The 19774-nt window shown below is 44.3% G+C and overlaps 1 protein-coding gene across 1 annotated transcript in view; it reads left to right on the top strand.

Annotated features, from left to right (window-relative positions):
- Positions 1 to 5962: 5962 nt before the first annotated feature.
- tiam1a (TIAM Rac1 associated GEF 1a) overlaps positions 5963 to 19774 on the top strand; it is a 51140-nt gene continuing 37328 nt past the window's right edge. The window contains exon 1 of the mRNA XM_020097283.2: positions 5963 to 6220. The gene's annotated coding sequence lies outside the window, so the exon portion shown is untranslated. The remainder of the gene's footprint in view (positions 6221 to 19774) is intronic.

The raw sequence follows: 19774 nt of genomic DNA, 5'->3' as shown, positions 1-19774 counted from the left end.
ATTACAAGTCATTCAGCTGTCAATCATGACAGTTCAATTAATTAAAACCAATCTTACAGGAAAGAAGAATTTATTTGATATGTATGCGGCCCATGTCCCATCCACTAACATGGAGGAGCTGGGGTTTATGACCCTTACTACAATTTTGTACAGACATTCATAGTCACCAGAGGATGAATCCCTTTGACCTGATCTTTCCTCTATGAGTTTCACTGAGGTAGCTTTGAGTGCTGGGAGCAAATCCCATAAATTTGTGGTTTTGCATCCCAGAAAACCTAATTTCCATTTTTACTACAGTGCAAAGACTCGGTTTCTTTGGCTTTTTACGACTTTCACACGAACAAGTGTTTGTTTTCCTGTCTGTGTTCCACAAATAAATAGATGATATCAGAGCGTGAGGCCAGCGGTTAGTGCAGGATGCTATGTTAGAATCCATTTCCGTCCTCGTCTGAGAGCCTCTGATGAGCAGTGGAATCGTTTGATGTTTTGCGATAAGGGTTTGAGCCTGTGTGTGATGTGTCTGGAGCGAGCTTTAATAACAAAAGCCCAGAATAATATATGTGTGTGTGTGTGCATCACCAGAGAGACCAGGGTTACTGGGGTGTGTGAGTAATGAAACGAGCTGTGCAGTTTGTGCTCATGAGTTTGTGACAAGGTCAGGAGGTTGTGTGGTGGGTGTGCAGCCGTCTCAGCGCTGCTACAGCCTGTGTCTCTCCGTCTTCCTCCCTCACATCCTGGATTATTTCTCCCACTCACACAAGCACACAGGTTCTTATTCCACTGCCGCTATTCTTGGGACTTTGTTTGTTTGTACTTTGTTGTAACAAGTGAGAATCAGAGTGTGAGAGAGATGAGGGAGAAGAAGAGATGGAGATGCTAATTTCAACATGAAAACAAAAGGGATTTACTGCATACACCCCCCCCCCCCCCCCCCCCCCCCCCCGGTCTGCTTGTATCCTAGATAATCATCTGTGAATGCAGCAGCCTAATTAACACCGCTCACTGTTTACATTGATGGGGATTATAATTGAGAATGATACAGAAGATTTACACCAGTGATCTGCAGGTTTCTGCATGTACAGTATAGAGGGATATGGGTTTTTCTGTGATGTTGGTTGTTGGTGTTTTAATTTATCAATAATCCTCAGCTGGTCGTTGGTTTCATCCCTTCAGATAAATATAAAAGAAATATTTGATGTTTGCCTTTGGAAATCCATGTGTGTTGATTTTGCCTGTTTTAGTCTGAACCCACATCGGACGCTATCCGGTCTTAAACCTAGTTGATCCTGAAGTAAAGCAGTGCTGACTGTGGCACACCGTCTTTCTGTTTATCTCAGCAAGAGCTAGAAAAAGATATATACTGAAAACGAGTGTGATATAGAATTAACTGTTTAGTGTCTGTAGGGTGAGGATTTATGTTTTATATGACATGTGCTGTGTGTGAGGGAGCTTCTGCAACTTCATGTTGTCAGAATAAGTTCGACTGAACGCAGGATTATTTAAAAAACTACTCAAAGGATTTCCAGGAAACTTGGTGGAAGGATGTGACAGGGGTCAAGAAAGAACCAAGTACATTTCAGGGTGAACCTGAACAAAGGGGCAGATCCAGAATTTAGTTTTTATAACATTGTGGGATAATTTCAACAATCTTCCAGAGAAGAATTCATAAATACAAACAAATTGAAAAGCAGGCATACTACATGTAGGGAACTGATGCAATTTGTTGCAGCCTGATTGAATTTAAGGTGACTGCCGGGCCTTGGCGGAGGTATATGCTGTGCTGAGTGGCATTACAGTTCACTAAGTGAATGGAGGATTTACATACTGATCTAATGTTCACTCGTAGGATGCACGTTGATGTCACTCTGTGTGGTTGCGTGTTTGTTTTAAATTGATTACCGGGGTTAGGAGTTTCCACTGTGTCTTGTCAGATTTCACTTCTCGTTGGAAATGCTTCACCTGCGCTGATCTGACAGCAGAGCTCAGAGTCAGACACAAGGTCGTGTTTCTCTCCTGCAAGAAGAATATTAACAAACCGCATGAGTGCAGCAGCAGGGTTGAGAAGCAGCAATGCAACAGTGACCAAAATAACTAATACACATTGTTCCTCTGTTGTAACTGCACTGCAGGTAATGAGCAAACCTCTCCCCGCATGAATATTCATTAGACTCATAGCTCTGGGCTAATATTGCACAGATGTGTGCTGTGTGACCTTGAAGTCTATGGGACCAAAAATCTATTGGCCCATTAGCAAATGCTAACATTAACTCGACTGTATACTTAGCAGGAGCGTTCATTAGCTCTAGTCTCAAATTAAAAAAAATAAATGCAGTTTGGCATCACATCCAACATTGTATATCCCTGTTGTGTTTTTTGGCACAACTACTAAATGATTATCACAGAGGGCTGAATATCAAAATGAATGACGCGTCTCAGCTTCCTCCCAATGTCCAAAAATGAAGTAAAAATTTCCAGGATGTGAGCGCTTAAAAACGTATACTTTGACTTTTTAGTTTGGTCTGTGTGCCACCCACTAACATGGAGGAGGAGGGGTTTATGACGTGTGCTGCAGACAGCCACCAGGGGGCAATCAAAATCTGTGTTTTGGTGTGTGTGAGTGTGATTGTGTGTATGATCAGTTACACTTCATGACTGAGGAAATTGTCAAACCCAAGCTGTCCATCATGGCGTCCCACCTGACGCACGCCGTTGTTTCTTTGTGTTGATGATGGCGGGATGCAGTCAAACACCTGATGCCTGCTCATTCTCCAGTCGAGGGCCTGTCACTCATATCTGTCCTCACTGTTAATAAGTGGGGCTGTGTCTTTAAACCTGTCTACCTGTTCAATTTATTTCTAGACTCTGCCTGTGTGTCTGTGTGTGCATTCAACACCTACAACAGTGCCGGTGCATATATAGTGGTATGGCATGCTAATGGGAATTGTAATAGCGCTAGACAGGGATTAGTTGATATGACCCTAAGCAGTGGAACTAGCAACCGGTAGCTCCAAGAGAAAGGTAGCAGCCTTCCATTGTGGCCCAGCAGTACATGCATTATTCATCCGCTGCACACGCATGACTGCTGATAATGATTTTATCACATCTGGCAATGTGGGTGTGGGTTGGGGGGTGGATGGGCGTCCTCACTGTGCATATAGTATGTGCACATCTTTTTTTTTTTGTCCCCAATACAGTATGTTCATGAATTTCAATACGACGTGTTTAGCAACAGAGATGGCAGGAGGCATGAAATGGGAAACCAATCTTTGTCTCCTGCCTTTATGGCTCCCAACTTAAATTACCTCCCCCCCACCCCACCCGCACAGACGTGCCACGATAACGTCTGATAAGGATTGAAAGGTGGAGTCCTTTGTGCTGGGAGGCCGGCTCAGGTGTGCAGCAAGATGGGAGAACAAAACCAGCTACACTCGCAGCGCTGCTACCAAACAGGCTGTTTATTCAACAGAGAACACGACTGCTGAACGGGCTTTGATATCCACTTACTCCTCGCTGTCTTAACTGCCGACCGCACGGCTCACACAACAAACAGAGAAGGTGTTCACGTGACAGAAGCCGTGCACCAAATGAGTAAAGAAAGAGCAAAACAAGCAAACAAAAAAGAAACGCCTAACGTCCTCCACTTACATAACATCCTCCACCTGCTGTTGTTATTATTACCTCTCCTGCATTCGGCTTGTGCTTACATGCTGTCGCTGTCGAGTTGTCTTCCACTTCCTCCCCCACTCCTTGGGATAATTGCATTACAGCCCAATAACAGTGTGTTTGGGTAGGAGTGTGGGAACTGGTTGTCTAAGTCTCCGTTCATCCTCTCAGATTGGTTGCTTCCTGTTTCAGCCAGCTCCCAGCAGGACACGACCTTCTCCATCTATATTGTTAGATAACGCCGAAATAAAAACAAGCAGGGAGACAGAAGGGATGGGGACAGACTTGGAAGAGGTCCGATGAGTCCACAGGTGCTAGGAGACAGCCGGACACACAGCGAGGGGACACGTACATACAGAAAATTGTTGAAATAAGCAAATAAACACCGCAGTGGCAGTGTTTGAGTTTGGTGCTGAAATGTCATCATGTGCCTGGAGGTCAAAAGCCGTGAATGTGCGTGTGTTATCTGCATACCAGAGCGCACGGATGTTAGTGGCTTTGTTTTTGTGGCTGTCTCATCGCTCCCCCCCGTGGAGACGGTGTCAGGTCCTTTTGTTACCTTCACTGCCCTTTGTCCCGACGTGTTTGCCTCTATAAATGTTAAATACTCCCAAACAGCAGTGGGTTTCTGTTGCTTCACAGCAGAGCAGACGGGGACAATGGGGTTCTGTGGCCCGCTGTGTAATCGCTCCCATGTCCTCAAGCCAAATGATCCTGATAAATCTGAGGTGTCTTCAAGGACAGTTATTCATTCTCAATGTGTATTTTTGCTAATTTTATTTACACTTTATATACACTGGAACCTCTTAATGTTCAGATTTTGAGATTTGAATATGCCACACCAATGTCCTCCTCAACAACTCTCTTAAGAAAAGAAGATACCTGAAGGAGGTTTCATTATTTCTTGGATTGTAAAGGTCTCTGAGGTCCTGAAGTTATTTTTTTAAAAACTTTTTAGATTTACCACCAACTTACAAAATATTTAAAAACATTCCAAATTTCAAGGGTTAAATGCAACCAATTCATTTCTGCCAAACAAAACATACATTTGCTCATGTTCTCTTATGATGTTAACAAAGGTGAACAGTCTGGAATGGACGGTGCAGTAATCAGTTGTGACTCCACAGATTTTGTGAATACATTTGTTTTTATTCCGAATAAACTGAGAAACTGTTGGAATCAGAATCTATCAAATCTGTTAGAGAAGGTTTCAAACTGCTTGTTACAGTTGTTGATACGTAAAAAAAAAAACAATACCACTTGTGGGTGTGTTCTTTACATGTGAAACTCCTTTTACAAAAAGCCTGTTGGGTCAAAATCATAAAGCAGAACAGAAACAAAGAAGAGAGAAATGTGTAGCAGCATCATAACATGACCTACAGATGCTCCTGGAAGATTGCTCATGCTTTTTCTCCTGAAACCATGTCTATATCCTTGAATATTAAATCCTGCAATATGTCTTGCCAGCTTATTTTCCACTGTGTTGGTTTGTATTCTCTATGGTCTTTTTAGAGGATAAATTCAATTCAATAAATCTATATTTCTAATTGTAGGCAGGGGCATTGCAACAATAAAGGCAAAGCAGGCAATTGCATGGGGGCCCCTAGCTGAGAGGGGTTACGATAGTCCATAGCAACAGCAATTTTGTGAGAGCGCACTTAAATTCTATGATCGACTAAGTACAGGGGACTGCAACATTACCATGGTCGGAAAACCCCCCTATAATGAGGCCCCATGTCACTAACTTTCAGCCAGAAACATCAAAATTCTATAGGTTTGGTTGAAGACTAGAACGTCTAAATGTGTGTGTATGATGTGCACTTAAACATTTCTACTTTACGGTGTTTTTATGTGAATGCACAGTCTGCACCTTCTCTATAATTGTGCCACTAAAATAAATGTCTGAAGATTTAACTGATGTGGTTTGTTGTTGTGTTTCTTTACTTTGATGTAGGGCCCTCCAAGTCCCCTGAAAGGCTCCCGATTGTGTGCATTTGGGCTTGTGTGTGCACTTGTATCCGCTTTTGTGTTTTTGTGCACGGCTGCGTGTGTCCACTGTATCTGTGTGTCTTTGTTTTTGTGCAGAACTTTGGAGGCCAGAGAGCCAGCAATTAAAAAGAGGACTGGGACATCTAAAGGCTTAGAGGCACAGACCCAGCACGCATGCTGGCAGTCAATTGGCAAGCCGGGGGGAGGTGAAATTGGAGTGAGTGAGAGAAAGAGAGAGGGAACTGAGAGAGAGAGAGAGAGAGAGAGGGAGGGAGGAGGGCAGGGTGAGTGCTTGCAGGAGAGTCACAGAAAAGAGGGTGGGCTCAGCTCAGGCAGCTCACACACCCTCTCCTCAGCCTTCAGTCTGGTTTGGCAGTGCAAGAGGCAGCATGTGTGAGAGAGTGTGTGCAGTGACGTTCGCGTATGTGTGTGTGTGTTTGTGTGTAGAGTGAAGGGGACGTCTCACTGATGCAAAGGATTCCCCCTTCAGAGAGGACACATGCTGCCAGTGTTTAAATCTCCACAAGGATAATTTACTGTCACACACAGACGAGGAGCACAAGCGAAGGTAAAGAGATGTGCTTCTTCTCTTTTTCTGGACTGTTTGTGGAGCTTTGGCAGAGACGGGGAGGGATGGAGAGAGTTGCTTTGGGGTTAAAATGGTTTTATGTTCTGTGGATTTATGATGATTTATATGAATGTGTGAGACAGAAAAAAGCAGATGTTGCGTTCAAGATTCCAAATTTGAGCATTTCTATGAAGAGTATGTGTGCGTGTCCATATGTGTGTGTGCTAACATCTGTATACCAACGTACAACTCTCTTATACAATGTGTCTCTGTGTGTTACTACAGTCTACTACTGTGTGGAGGTTTAGTCTCTTCCACTCCCACTTCTTCCCTCTCGCCCTCCTCTCTCTCTCACAAATACATGTACATTTTACAGTGCACAAAAAAAATCCTGGACAACCTTTTGTTCAGATCCTATCTTGCATTACGGTGCTTGCGTTCTTAAAAGTTGTTATCAATCATTAATGCTCTCTGTGGGACTCAGCCTTGTCTCCTTTACTCGAGGTAATGCAGTGATAACAAAAATACCTTAACAGCCCTGTCGGCCTGTCAGCACCTGAAGTTTCCCCGCCAATGAGCAAACTGCTCAAAGGGCACAGCGAGGCGTTCTGTAGTACATTACTCGTGTGTTTGATTTCCAGCTTTTACGTAAGAGGTGCAGGACAAATAGCATTACTCCAAGAGAAGTGAGATTACTCTGCTGTTCACAAAGTCAAGTGGCACTTAATTGTGAGTTTTTCGACAGAGTGTTAGAGAAGCCGCGGCAGTCAAGTGCAAGTCAGTCCTCAAAATTTCCATCAAAGGGGCAGAGTGTAAAATAAAGAATGAGGGGATTCGGGTCTGATAAAGACGTGAGTCTACTTATATTAAGAGAGGAGAGGAGACTGCCACAACTACAGACAAAGAGGGAGACATGAGAGCTACTGAGAGTCTTGGGAAAACAGCAGTTGAAGGTACAGACGACTTGACAGTTGCCAAAAAGACAGAATGAGGGATCACGAGCTGTGAGATAAAGCAGACACAAAAACAAAGTGTGCAACATGTGCACTTTTACCTCCCTCTGAATACTTCATATGCTTTCACCATTTGTCACGTATATGTCGGTGTGACTAAGTGGAAGTGTTAGGTCTCAGCTTTGCAGAGGGTCGTCTTCAGGCATTCGGACCGCCAGAGAATTACGAGGGCTCAAAGGGCACAATGTTGCCGCTGTCCTTTCTCCTCCCACACCTCCATGCTCCTTCTTTAGAGGAGTAAGAAAACAAAACCGTCTAATAGAGCAAAGTGGAGCTTAGGAGCCAGTATTTCCAGTATGTGGTTTAATTTTCTGTGGCATGCCAAGTCCAGGTTAAAAAGACTTAATCAAATTCAAAGTCAGAAAATATAATTGTGATTTAATAACAAAAAAAACGCTGAATGATTTCTTTGAGAATCTGTTCACTAAACCCTCATGAGCTTTAAAGATAATACGCCCCCAACACACTTTCACTCCACAACTGTAAAATTAAGCTTCAGAAATCACTCATTTTATTTTCCACCTTTACTCGTAGAGTTTGTTTTGAATTTGAAAATAGAAATTTTAAAGTAGTTATCTCTCTCTCGCCCCCTCCCTCTCTTTCAATCTGTCTCCCCACCCTCTCTCTCACTCTTTCTCTCTCTCTCTCCCTCTCTTATCTTTCCTTCATGTTATCTTTCTTTCTACAATTCACTGCTGCCACAAGGAAGTTGAATATTGGCAGGGTGTTTTGAGGAAGTGATCCGTGAAAGGATTTATAGAGACGGATAAAAACTGGTGTGTGTGTGTGTGTGTGTGTGTGTTTTCTGACAAAGACTTCATGAACGCCTGCGGCTGTTAAGGGGGGTGGGGGGGTGCATCATCTCATATACTGTTACACATTTCTCATTCAGGTTTATGTGAATGTGTGTCCATTTACTACATGTACAAGTGTGTATCTAGGACAAATATGAGTGTGGGTGTGTGTACGTCCACACAACCATGTGCTCCGTGTGTGTACAGTAAGCTAATATTGTGTGTGTGTGTGAAGAGAGGGGGATGGGGATCCATTAAGTGAACCATGATTGTGTGTGTGTGTGTGTGTGTGTGTGTGTGTGTTTAGATTGTGTGTACATACTGACCCAGATTGATACACTGCTCTCGTGCTAAGTCAGCTCACCTTCAGGGCAGATATAGGTGTGTATGTCCTCTTCTGTGTACATCCACGTAAACAACCACAATCAGGTGCTGCTTCTTGTCTCTAAGTAGGACGTTGAGTTCATGCTTGCAAACTGAAACCAGAACCATGACACCATGAGTATTTTACATCCAACCCTTTAGTTGTACCATAATCGAAAAGGTTTAACCCCAATGTTTCCTCGTTTACCTGATGGGAACCGACCTTTTATTCAAGGCAGATCTGGAGGTCATAATCTGATGAAGGTCAAGTTCATTCAATTCCAATTCCCTCGGCTGTCCAATTTAGAAGGTTCCTTTAAATGCAGCTGACAAAATGCTTCCTTCCAGATCCAGAGTAATGATGGATCCATCGGGTGGATCCCTCTCATGTCAACCTATCCCAGGATTAATTGCGTGCTGGCGATTAAGCTATAGCTAGCTGTCTAGCTATCTGGGTCGCTGAGCTCTAAATGTAAGTAAGTGCAGTGGCTCAAAGTAGCTAACAATGCAACTGTAAGAGTGAGACAAGCTGGTGATGATCGTCTGATGACCAGACTGTTTCATTTCAGTTTCATTTTCGCTGGTATTCATGACACGAGTGCCGCAGGCTACTAAACCTGCATCTCCCGAAGGAGGCGGCCCCTGAACTGGGTCAGAGGTCACATTTCGGTGACCCAGTTCAGGGGCGGATGTTCTGCAACCGCATGTAGTGAATACTATAAATACAGATCTGTTTATGTAAAGCTTGTGAAGCGCTTCATGCATCAGCTTATGCAATAAATAAATGGAAATAAAATCCTCACCTTCATTAACAGAACAGAACTCGCACTCACTGTAAATTCTCTCACATCTTTCCCCTCTATACGGTCAGTAAGACTCTTGTGACCTTGTGGCAGGTCGGACGTTTGGCTTCTCTTCATGATTACAGATCCAGCACATAAGTTGCATTTTGAAAAAGCATGTGGCGAATATGATAAAGGGATGATGCAATTAACATGAAAGGGGATGATCTCTCTCCCTCTCTCTCATCTCATCTTTGCGTCTCTTGTTTTCTAACCGTTGCTCCGAGAACGCTTCATCCCCTCTTCCTCAGAGGTCCACTTATTTTTGCTGTTAAGCAAATACGGGGCTTATGGAGCCCCCAGTGCCCATCTCCCCACATGCAATCAAGCTGTTTAAATGTTTGTGTTTGACTGTGGGTCTTCTGTGTGTGTGTGTGTGTGTGTGTGTGTCCCTGTCGCTCACTCTCCCAATTCTATTAGCTTGCAGACCAGTACCAGCCAGAAAATGTTTTGGGAAAACCATGACAGAGCTGACAGCCGAGGGTGGAGAGACGCGTTGACTTTATTTTCCATTCCCTAGATGTGATAGTAGGGGGGGAAGCCCTTTGTTGTGTTGATGATAGAATAAAAAGGAAATGGTTCCTGACCTCTTCTCCTCTAAAGACTTTCATTGACGGCTAACAGGAAAGATTGGTCACAAGTTATCTCTAAAAACCATCAGACTCGCACAGAGGAAATGTGTGAATATCAGGAGTGAGGCACTTTGAGATAAATCCTTGGTATAGGACATAGATACATTAAACAATTGCGAAGATGAGCTGACATAATCACGCCAGCACCTCAAACCATGTGGGAAATGTAATGAAAATATGACGCCTATGTTTTATTTATCAGTTTGAGGATCATCATCAGTGTATAATGTGTTTGGACGTCAGTGTTCTTTGGTCTTGGCCTTCTGCATGAGCCTTGTGAGATGTGAGAAGCCCAACACGACAGGAGAGGCAGAACAAGGCAGCGTGAACATTATGTCACGCTGACGTGTTTGCTTGTGTGAGTACATTTAGCATTGTCACTCGTCTGGTTAAGCAGGACTGCGAGGTTCATGAGCCGGGGAGAGAACGACAACGTCAAGGTGGAGAACATTTTGTTTTAGTGCCAGAGTCCTGAACATCAACCCCCTGATGAGAAGCACGAGACGTGGGAGAAGAAGAAGAAGAAGAAGGGGATGCCGCTTTGAGTAGGGGGTCCAGATGGGGGGAGGGGTGTTTCAGAGCTGACGTGAGCTGGCATGTGTCCTCGTTCATTTCCTCGCCTTTTTGTCTTCTGTGGCTGCTGATGAATTGGGAGTTCCTTCCTTCCTTCCTTCACTCCTCCCTCTCTCTCAGTCAACATCCCTCCATCCTTCCTCTCTTGGTTTGACAGCATTGCAGTCCCTGTCATGTCTGCCCATTATCTCTGATCAGTGTTGCGCTCCAGCCCACACATCAGTATGTGTGCTGGCTTCTCCATGTATGTTATGGTTGCATCTTCAGATATTTCTTGGTTCCTGCGTTACGGAAGAACGGTATAAAAAAACGTATTACAGGTGATTATGTGTGGTTTCGTTTAGCGAGTGATCAACAAAGGAGGCTGGCAGTGCACACGATATTTATTATTTAATAGAAGTGTGACTTGAAAAGGCGGAAGACACTTAGTGGAGATTTGGAGATGATTAGACGTGCTGAGATGAAGACACGTTACCTGAACAGGAAGAGGATGTAAAGACAGGGAGGCGATGTTAAGACTTCAGAGTGGAAACTCAACGTGTGTGAAGTGCTGAGTTGGGATTTAAAGAAGGAATTACTGTGCGAGTGTCTTCAAAGATAGTGTTTCTGCTTTGTTTGAGCTGGAGAGATTTGGCCTTCCTTGGAAGGACACCCTCGACTGTGTTTTTCTGTCCAAGCGTGTGCATGTGACTGTGTCAGCTTCATCTTTCCTTTCAAGCCCCTCACATTACATTAGTTTCAGTCAGCTGGAGAGTTAGTTAAAGAGAGAAGCAGATCTAGCCAGCCACTCGCTCCTCATCAGATAGTCACACTCCACGCTCCTGCTCGTTGACCTGGAAGTGATGCAGTGGGATCGTACGAGTCTCCAACAGCCTGTGAGTGCATTTCAAAGTGTGTGCACGTGCAAATATGTATGTGAATATGTCTGCATGCAGCAAACGCAAGGGTGAAGGCTTACGGGCAGAGCTGCACTTTTTTTTTATTTCGTTCTATGGATCAAGTTTCTTTGGGGATAAAAAAAAACCCTGTGGTGAGTGCTGTATAAGGTTTCTCTTAGACTGTGTGTTTTTGTTATTGTCCTGTGGAGCATTAGCTTTTAGGCCTGTGTGTGTGTGTGTGTGTGTGGTCACATTGCCTTTGTCCACTCTCCTCAGGCCTGCACTCAGATGTCAGCGAGTCGTGTGGTGCTTATACAGGTCACTAATGCATTGAGCGTGGAGCCTCTATTCACCGTTGACACTCAAAACCCAAACAAAAACCCCCGAGCTCAAGTCCGCACTGGAGCTCGACTCCCAGGAAATGGACCAATTGACCTAGATCCAACCCCGTCCACTGAAGAGAAGCCCCGTACTGACATGTTGTTGACATCCATGTCTCGTCGATAGTGTTTCTGACACGAGACGTCGATCCTACAGGACAACAAGGAAAGGAGGAGATCGTTAATTGGATGTATCCAGAGATTTTATGATGATTCAACAACATTTATAAACTTCATAGTAACTAGAACTAGCCCTTTCAAGCTACTGGGTGCCCCAGGTTATTTGTTCACTTGACTAATGTGTCTATTATTACATACAGCTTAAACATAAAATACTACATACCTGAAAAATACTGCATCTAGACTCCGGTGTTCTCTTCTACAGCTGAAGTTGTAACTAATACCAGAAATTTGAAGATATCACATCATTTAAATTGAATCAAGCAGAGAAAAGCAGATTGATGATCGTAATAATTTTGAAGATCATTATTAGTCTCAGTCTTTATCTCCAGCGCTCTAGTCGTAATCTCTTTGGTCAACTGGCCAACTGTGTGTTACGATCACTGAAGCGGTTCATTGTGGCTGAAATTTGCAGAACTTTGATGCAACATTCTGGGCGTAGGTCATCTCCCTTTCTCTGAATCTGTCACAGATGATTGGAAATGAGGATGTGTGTGTGGGTGTATGATACAGAAATGAAGAAGTGAGTAAAGGGAGGGTGTAAACATCTGACTAATAATAAGATTCATTTGAAAAGTACAGGGAAGTAAAGCTTATTGTGCTGCTTAATAAAGTTGAATCCGATGTTATTTGATATAATATCTACAGTCAAATGTTTGTCAGTGTGGCGACCCGACCTGAGCCCATTGGGACCTGATGTGACCCGACGAGCCGCAGACAAAAATGTAAAAAGGATAATTGGGTTCAGGTTGGTTCACCCTGGTTGGCTGGGCTGATTTTTCACAAAGCACATGTCGAGCAGAGACACAGTAACACAAACTCTCTGCAGCTCACGTTAACTACAGTGGGTTCAGGTTGTGCTCGGACACAAAACATTGATGCTTCTCAGGCTCGTGTCGGGTTTTAGGTCAGTATTCTTTCTCAGAAATGTGTCCGTCTCTATTCTACACCTCAGGCTGACTCTGAATTGTCCCCTGTTGTTGGCCTGAGACACAGAGACTGTGAGCTGCTGTTTGTCCGTCACATTCTTGCTGAACATTTCTTACCCCCCCCCCCCATCCCTCACTGCACTATTGTTTCCTGTTCCTTCTTCAAGGGTGCACTTTGTTTGCAAGCGCCGCTGTTGACTCAGGTGCAGGGATGCATTAAGATAACTTCCCCTTCTCCTCCCTCCCCTCCCCCCTCTCTCCCTCCTGTCCTCCTCCACCTTTATTAACATTACCTGCTCCCCCCTCTCTGTCAGATTCATACTGTTATGGATTGTGTCTCTCTACTCCTCATCCTTTAATCTCTTTTTCTCCACCTCCCTCTCCCATGGCACCCTCTCTCCACTTCTTCTCCTCACCTGTCCTTGTGCGATCGCACTTAATCCTTTCCTCCTGCTCCCTGGTTGTACTACAAAGGTTTTGCGGGGGCCTCAGCAGTTTTCTTAATTAATAAAGTGATTAAGTTTGTGTCTTATGAACTGCCTTTGCAAAACTCTAACAAGGTGATTCAAATCAGAGTAAGCTAATATCTGCATGTTGCACTGTTGCAGTATTTAAACTTCAATTTTCTGTGCAGGTCCCAAAAAAAAATCCAGCGGTAACTTCTCCAGCATCTCTCTCCACACCATCGTACTCGCTCATATCATTAATAACAACAATTCCAGCCTGTTCACACCCGACACAACATCCGTCTCCATCAGCCCCTCAGGACCTATCAGCACCACTCCACCTCTTTGCCTCTCATGTCTCCTTCCACCCCAGCACACATCATTTGTCTGTCTACCTGTGGCCCCGCACTCGATTCCACCCGCTCTAACAACCTCTCATCCCCCTTTCAACACCATCATCAGACCCTCTCGTCCGCTCTCATCCCACTCCCCACCCCCCCTGTCTCATCCTCCCACCTTAATCAGTCTACCTTTTACCTAAACCCCTCTTATCCCTCTCTTTCGCCCACCCATCCGCCCTGTTATTTTGCTTTCTCTCCAGACTGCACAAAGAGAAACAGGAAGCACTACCCATCCTGCCAATTTGGCCTCCTTCACACCTGTCTGCGTCTGAGGGTGTCTGAATGTGTGTTGATGCCAGAGTTTAAGCTGGTGTGAATTTCTGAACATGATATATTTGATGCCACAATTAAGTATTTTCCCTCTTTAGCGGGAAAGAATAAAAACCAGTGAAATGACTGAAGAGAAGGACACAGTATGGGTCAGGAAAGAAGCCATTCAATTTTAGTGCAGATCTGGATAAGGGGAGTTTTGGGCCTCTACTGACGGACATTTTAGTTCTTAAAGTTTCCAATGTGAAACCCTCGGAATCTTAGACCCTTAACAACCCATGATAGTTAAGTCAGGAGATAATAGATTTCAGGATTAAAAGCAGCTCTGTGTACTATCCCACTTCATTGCATCATTTCCATATTAACCAAGCTGAAAGGAATTTGTGATGAGACAGAACAACAGCTAAACCTGAGCCAAAATACCAAGGGAGTCTCCGTGATGTATTGATCCTTTTGATGGACGTGCTCAGAGGGAAAAACGCTGGTATTGGCTACGGATGAGACAAACTGGAGGATTTCTGCTGTCTCATAAAAGCGTTGATTGCCATTGCCCACGAGTCGTTTCAAGAAATGCGAATGTGCTGCCACGTCCGCACAGCGCTCTCCTTCTTTTCTGAAACGTCCTTCTCTATCTCATTCCCTCACTCACAGACGGTCCTCCCCGCGGCTGCGTCTCGGCCCGCAGGGTTTCTACGGTTACCAGCTGAATGTGGAGCACAGTCAGTGTCTCGTCCCACTCCACCTGAATAATTAAACAACACGGGTTTTTTTTTCTTTTTAACTGCCTCGCACATATTGGGAACCGCATATCAACACATCAATATTCAGCTGATTGGTTTGGATGACTTGTCGGTGCAATCATTGCTTCATCAGAATGAACGAGTGTTGATTGAGGCCGAGCAAAGCAGGGAGCTGATTTATTAACACAACAGAAAGTGATAGTTTAACATTTTTCATTCATAGTTGTAGTGGATCAACAAGAGGGGTTCAAGTGGCATAGTAACGTACAACAGAAGTGCAGGAAGGATTGAATTTCACCTCCATCTCAGAACAAGTGGTAGAATTGTGTAATACTTCACAATAAAATACATCTTGGGGCCAGGAATAAGAAAACAAGGAGACTTTTTAAAATATTTAGCATTTCTAGAACTATAGTGTCTGTTCAGTTTGGATTGGGCTGTCTGTTGTGGTCTGTGGTGACGCTGGTTGAGGTTTTAATCTGCAGGACTCTGAATCTGTCCCTCTGCTATACAAAGAACTGTTCACCTGTTTATTCCAATTTCAGTGAAGCTCAACTCTGTACACTGAACCCAAACTGGAGAATCAGTTGCCATTATCGTGAACGAACTGTTGTGATCGTCACTTACGTTGAGCTGCTACATATCGCTTGTCACCTGTTTATTTATTTTATTGATATTGATCATATCCTTTGTCCGCACCAAATTCAATACTGCACCTTCGTGGACCTTTAACAATACACACAAGTGTGAGGCCGATAAAAAGCCTCTTGGGTGAATTGGTGAGATTTTACTTCAGAATGGTAAAAAGGAAATTCTTTCTCCTTTAGCACATAAACACAGTGAGTTAATCAGATTTCCTGAGAGCTGCGTCTGAAACCACACATCCCTGCGAACTGAAATATAAGATATCAATGGTTACACATACACTCCTGTAACTCTGCATAGCTGCTCACTTCTCTAACCAGATTTGATGGATCAGAAGCTTAATTCTCAACATTTTGACATAATTCACCAAATAGTATTTTGTGTTTATTCTTGACATTTCAATGTTTTTTCTTTCAATACTAAAAGAAAAATGCCTGACCCTAAAACTCAACCTCATAATAGAAGGTTTGAATCTTCGGGATCTCCTTTATTTGATTTCATACATGGATTCGATGCTGAAGTTGCGCTCTGCGACTCAGAGCGCAGCGTCAGAATCTGCACGCGCTCATTGACTCTCACGGGCCTCTCACTCAATGGCGGGCTAGTGGTAGGAGGATTTTTCTTCAAAATATGGTAATCCCTGACAGCGGCGTGCTGCAGAGACAGTCGGCTGAAATCTGAGTTAAGGAGCGTATAGCGTAAGCCCCTGGAAATATGGAGCAGCGTATTTAATGAGGTTAGTGACACTTGAGGAGTAAAATGAAGTGAACTGGTTGTCACTGGGTTTTTTTAATGTGATGCTCAGATGCCACACTGACCCCAAATTCTAAATTCCTTTACAACGCGACCTTTTGCAGATGATGCTGCACAGTTTTTAAGCTTATGTTATATGTATTTATTGTGATTTTAATGCTTTCTGGCACATTTGGTGCTGTTGGTGCTGATCATCGTCACCACAATCCTAGATCTTGACTCTTTTTCTCCACACTTCTGTCAGTAAATTAATCGCATAACATAACATCTCATCTTTCCCCCCTCTCTGCTTTGTTCTGTCATTTCTTTTTTTTCTTTGTCCTCCTCTGAAAGTGTTCTTCAGGAAGGAATTATAATTTGTCTCTCGCCACTTAAGAAAGAGAAAGAAAAAAAAAATTGTTTGACTTAAGCAGCAGCCGGGACTTGTGCTCACAGGCACACTGTTTGTGCATGTGTGTGTGTTTAAGCAGAGAGAAGGGGAGTGGGGGGGTGGGTGGGGAGGGGTGGCACATGTCTTGTCAGATCCCAAAAGGATGAATAAGGAGCTAATCTCCCTCTTCCAGGGAATTCTACCAGTGATGTCTGAGACAGTCCCGTCTCAGAGGGACTGAGCGAGTGCAGTGGAGTGTGCTCTCCTGTCTCTACAGTACGATGATTTTAGAGCACATCTCCCTGTTATCTCAGCATTAGATAGATAGAGTTCCCCTCAAATGTGAACAATACACACACACTTAGGTGTGCACTTACTGACATGCACCAAGGATAAGTCCCTTATCCACATGCGTGTGGACCACTGAGCCTTCCTGCACCTCGTCCTGATTCCCATGTTACTCACCGTGTGTTTTTTAAATCTTTTGAAGCAGCTTTGCAACGAGGAAGCTGCAGAGTTCATGCATTCATGTTCGCGGGTGTGTATTAAGAGCACGACTGTGGAGCGTGGAGACTTGCTGATAAAACCTTCCCCAGGATTCCCATGGTAGTCTATTTTCATTTGCGAGGAATGAAGTCTTTCCCATTCAGAAATTCCTTTGTCTGCCCCCCCCAGAGAGCACGTTAACCTCAGCGACTTCACTCCCTTGCCTATAGGGAGAGGGGGGAGGATACAGTATGGAAGAGCTGCAGGGAAGAAGGCCTGAGGGAAGGGTGAGTCCTGCTTCGTGGATTCTGGGGGGGTGGTCGTGGTTCAAGAGTGCGGAAGAAAGGTCATGGAGGTCGGTGTTAGGCTGAGAGCTGCTCTTGTTACAGCTGCGTCTAGACTGGTCGCTTCTGTTTCTGCCCTCAGTGTCTCTTTGAGGTGGGGTTACTTTCCGTCAATCACTCATCGGGAAGCAGGAAGGAGGAGGATAGAGAAGAAACACAACATGAAGCACCATTATTTAAATAATTAAAGGCTACAAGTTACCAAACAATAGTTTAGGCAGGTCTGCAGAAACATTGTCGGATCTAAAGAGACGATTCAAGCGTCCAGGCTTTAGGGCGGAGCATCCCGTCATCTATTGGTTATAATCTGAAGTAAGACACTACATTTATTCCTCTTTGAGGATATTAATGTGTGACACAAAGTGACTGTCGGCTACACGCTGATGACATGATGCCAGGAACTGAATAAAATCCTCGACTAAGAGATAAAATTCACTCTAACAGCGAAACCTCAGGGCTGAAACAACACTTTCATTCCTTTCTGATGGGAAACCAGGTCATCCTTATCCTTATTTATGGATGGAGTCTTGTTCACAGGATTTATTAGCTGCAGGAGTTTATGTGCCGCTGTCTGTTTGTCAGCAGGATTACGCAAAAACTACTGAATATATTTCCATGAAACTTGGTAAAAGGACGGGACATTGGCCGAGAAAGAACCCATCAAGACAAAGGAGCATATTTAGGGAACTGATATATATGAGTGTGAGCCATTTGCTGCAGCTCGATTGAATTTAAGGGGCCTGTTCAACCTTGGTCGGGGCCTGAGCTCTACTGAATGTCATCCCAGTTGTTCTTTAAAACAGCCATTTCAAAATAAAGCCACACAAATTCAAGCTGAATTATTCAAAGTCATATTTTATCAAGGATGGGTTATTGTCTGTTAGGGTGCTTAGTGATTTCATAATCTGAAGTCAGTGTCTGGTCTCAGCAGCAGTTTCAGGATGTGCTTCAGACAATGACGGCCTGAGAAAAGAAGAGAAAGCTACGAGACAGGTTCCGTTTGGCACATGTACAGTGTCGTACAGTCGTACACATTCACGTCATGCGTGGTTTCAGTCTGCAGAGCTCAGCCATGTGTCATGTTGGGTGGAGCGGTGAGACAGGTGCAGAGATGAAAAGATTGGCGGTGGTGAGCGAGGGGGGGTTTAGGAGGGTGTTCCCGCTCCGTGGCTGTTCTGACAGGCCTTTGGTATTTTTCCAAAGAGTGTGAGAGCATGTGTGTGAGTCAGAAAACCTGCTCGTATTTCTCTGGGGATTGTGCAGGTGTGCGTACCTGGAATCACGTCTGGCTTTCTACCGCTGTGCTGGAATGCATGCCACAGACAACTACCTGCCTGCCTGTGTGTGTTTGTGTGTCTTCATGTGTTAGGTGATAGACGTGAGAGCCTATAGGTGTTGAGCCTCTTTGAACGCAACTGTGGCGACGTGGCAATGTGAGTTTGAGAGCTCCGGTGTCTGACAGCGGAGCACAGTGACAATTCCAGAGACAAAGCTCAGCCGCATGTTCTTGGCATATGAATCCAGAAAGTCTGAGTTTTCTCCTGTGCAATGGGATACATATAGTTAGTGATGAGTTCAGTAAAAATAAAAACAAAATAAAAAATTGTTTTCTAGCAAGATATTTTTAGAGTTGTTCTTCCTGCGTCTGTGTGTATGTGTGTGTGTTTGTGGGAGAGGGCACATCTGCACGGTGATAATGCTTTGGCTGCCGTGGTGCAGGCCATTGTGTTAATACACTCTGTCAGTGTGTTAATATACTGCAAGAATGAGAGCGAGAACGAGAGACCGAGAGAAAGAGCGCGAATAATTATGTTTCCCCCTTTTGTCTCGACTCCCTCAATTAAGCCTGAAGAGCGGCAGCCAGACCACATGTCTACTTATCCACTTAAAGCTCAGAAACAATAGGACCCCCCAATGTCTCTCTATCTCTCTGCTTCTCTCTCGCTCTCAGTTTTTATCTCTTCCTCTCTCGCTCTCACTCTTCCATATCAAACTTCCATTCACAGCCCAGTACGCCCAATATGTTGTCTGTTTTCGTCCTCTCCCCCTCCTCTGTCTGTACGAACCTCAGTGTGTTTTTCCGCCCGCGGCCTCGCCTCACCTCTCAGCTCTACGTGGGTTTTTACGAAGTGCAGCTCTCCCCCTCCTCTCCTCGTCACCCCCTCCTCTCCGTCTTCCCGTGCCTTGCTGCAGGGCACGGGAAGAGGTAAAACGAAGAGACTAAACATTTTAGACTGTACACTGCCGGGGGAAAGGCAGCGGTTTGATTTCCCTTGTGTTGTGTCAGGCAGGATTATTCTGTTTGTTTAGCTTGTGTGTGTGTGTGTGTGTATATGTGTGTTTTTACCTCCTCTGCACTGAACTCACAACCAGACGTATAGATGAATCATATATAACAGTGACGCACGGTTAATGCAACCTGCCGCTCTCACTACTCAATTACCAATATTTGATTAATAAGCCAAATTATTAACAAAGTAAACTGAGGCCAGATTTAAAAGGGAAACAGGCCTGA

This window comes from Paralichthys olivaceus, chromosome 15 (assembly GCF_024713975.1).
Source record: "Paralichthys olivaceus isolate ysfri-2021 chromosome 15, ASM2471397v2, whole genome shotgun sequence".
Lineage (NCBI taxonomy): Eukaryota > Metazoa > Chordata > Actinopteri > Pleuronectiformes > Paralichthyidae > Paralichthys > Paralichthys olivaceus.
This window is presented reverse-complemented; position numbering and strand designations above follow the sequence as displayed.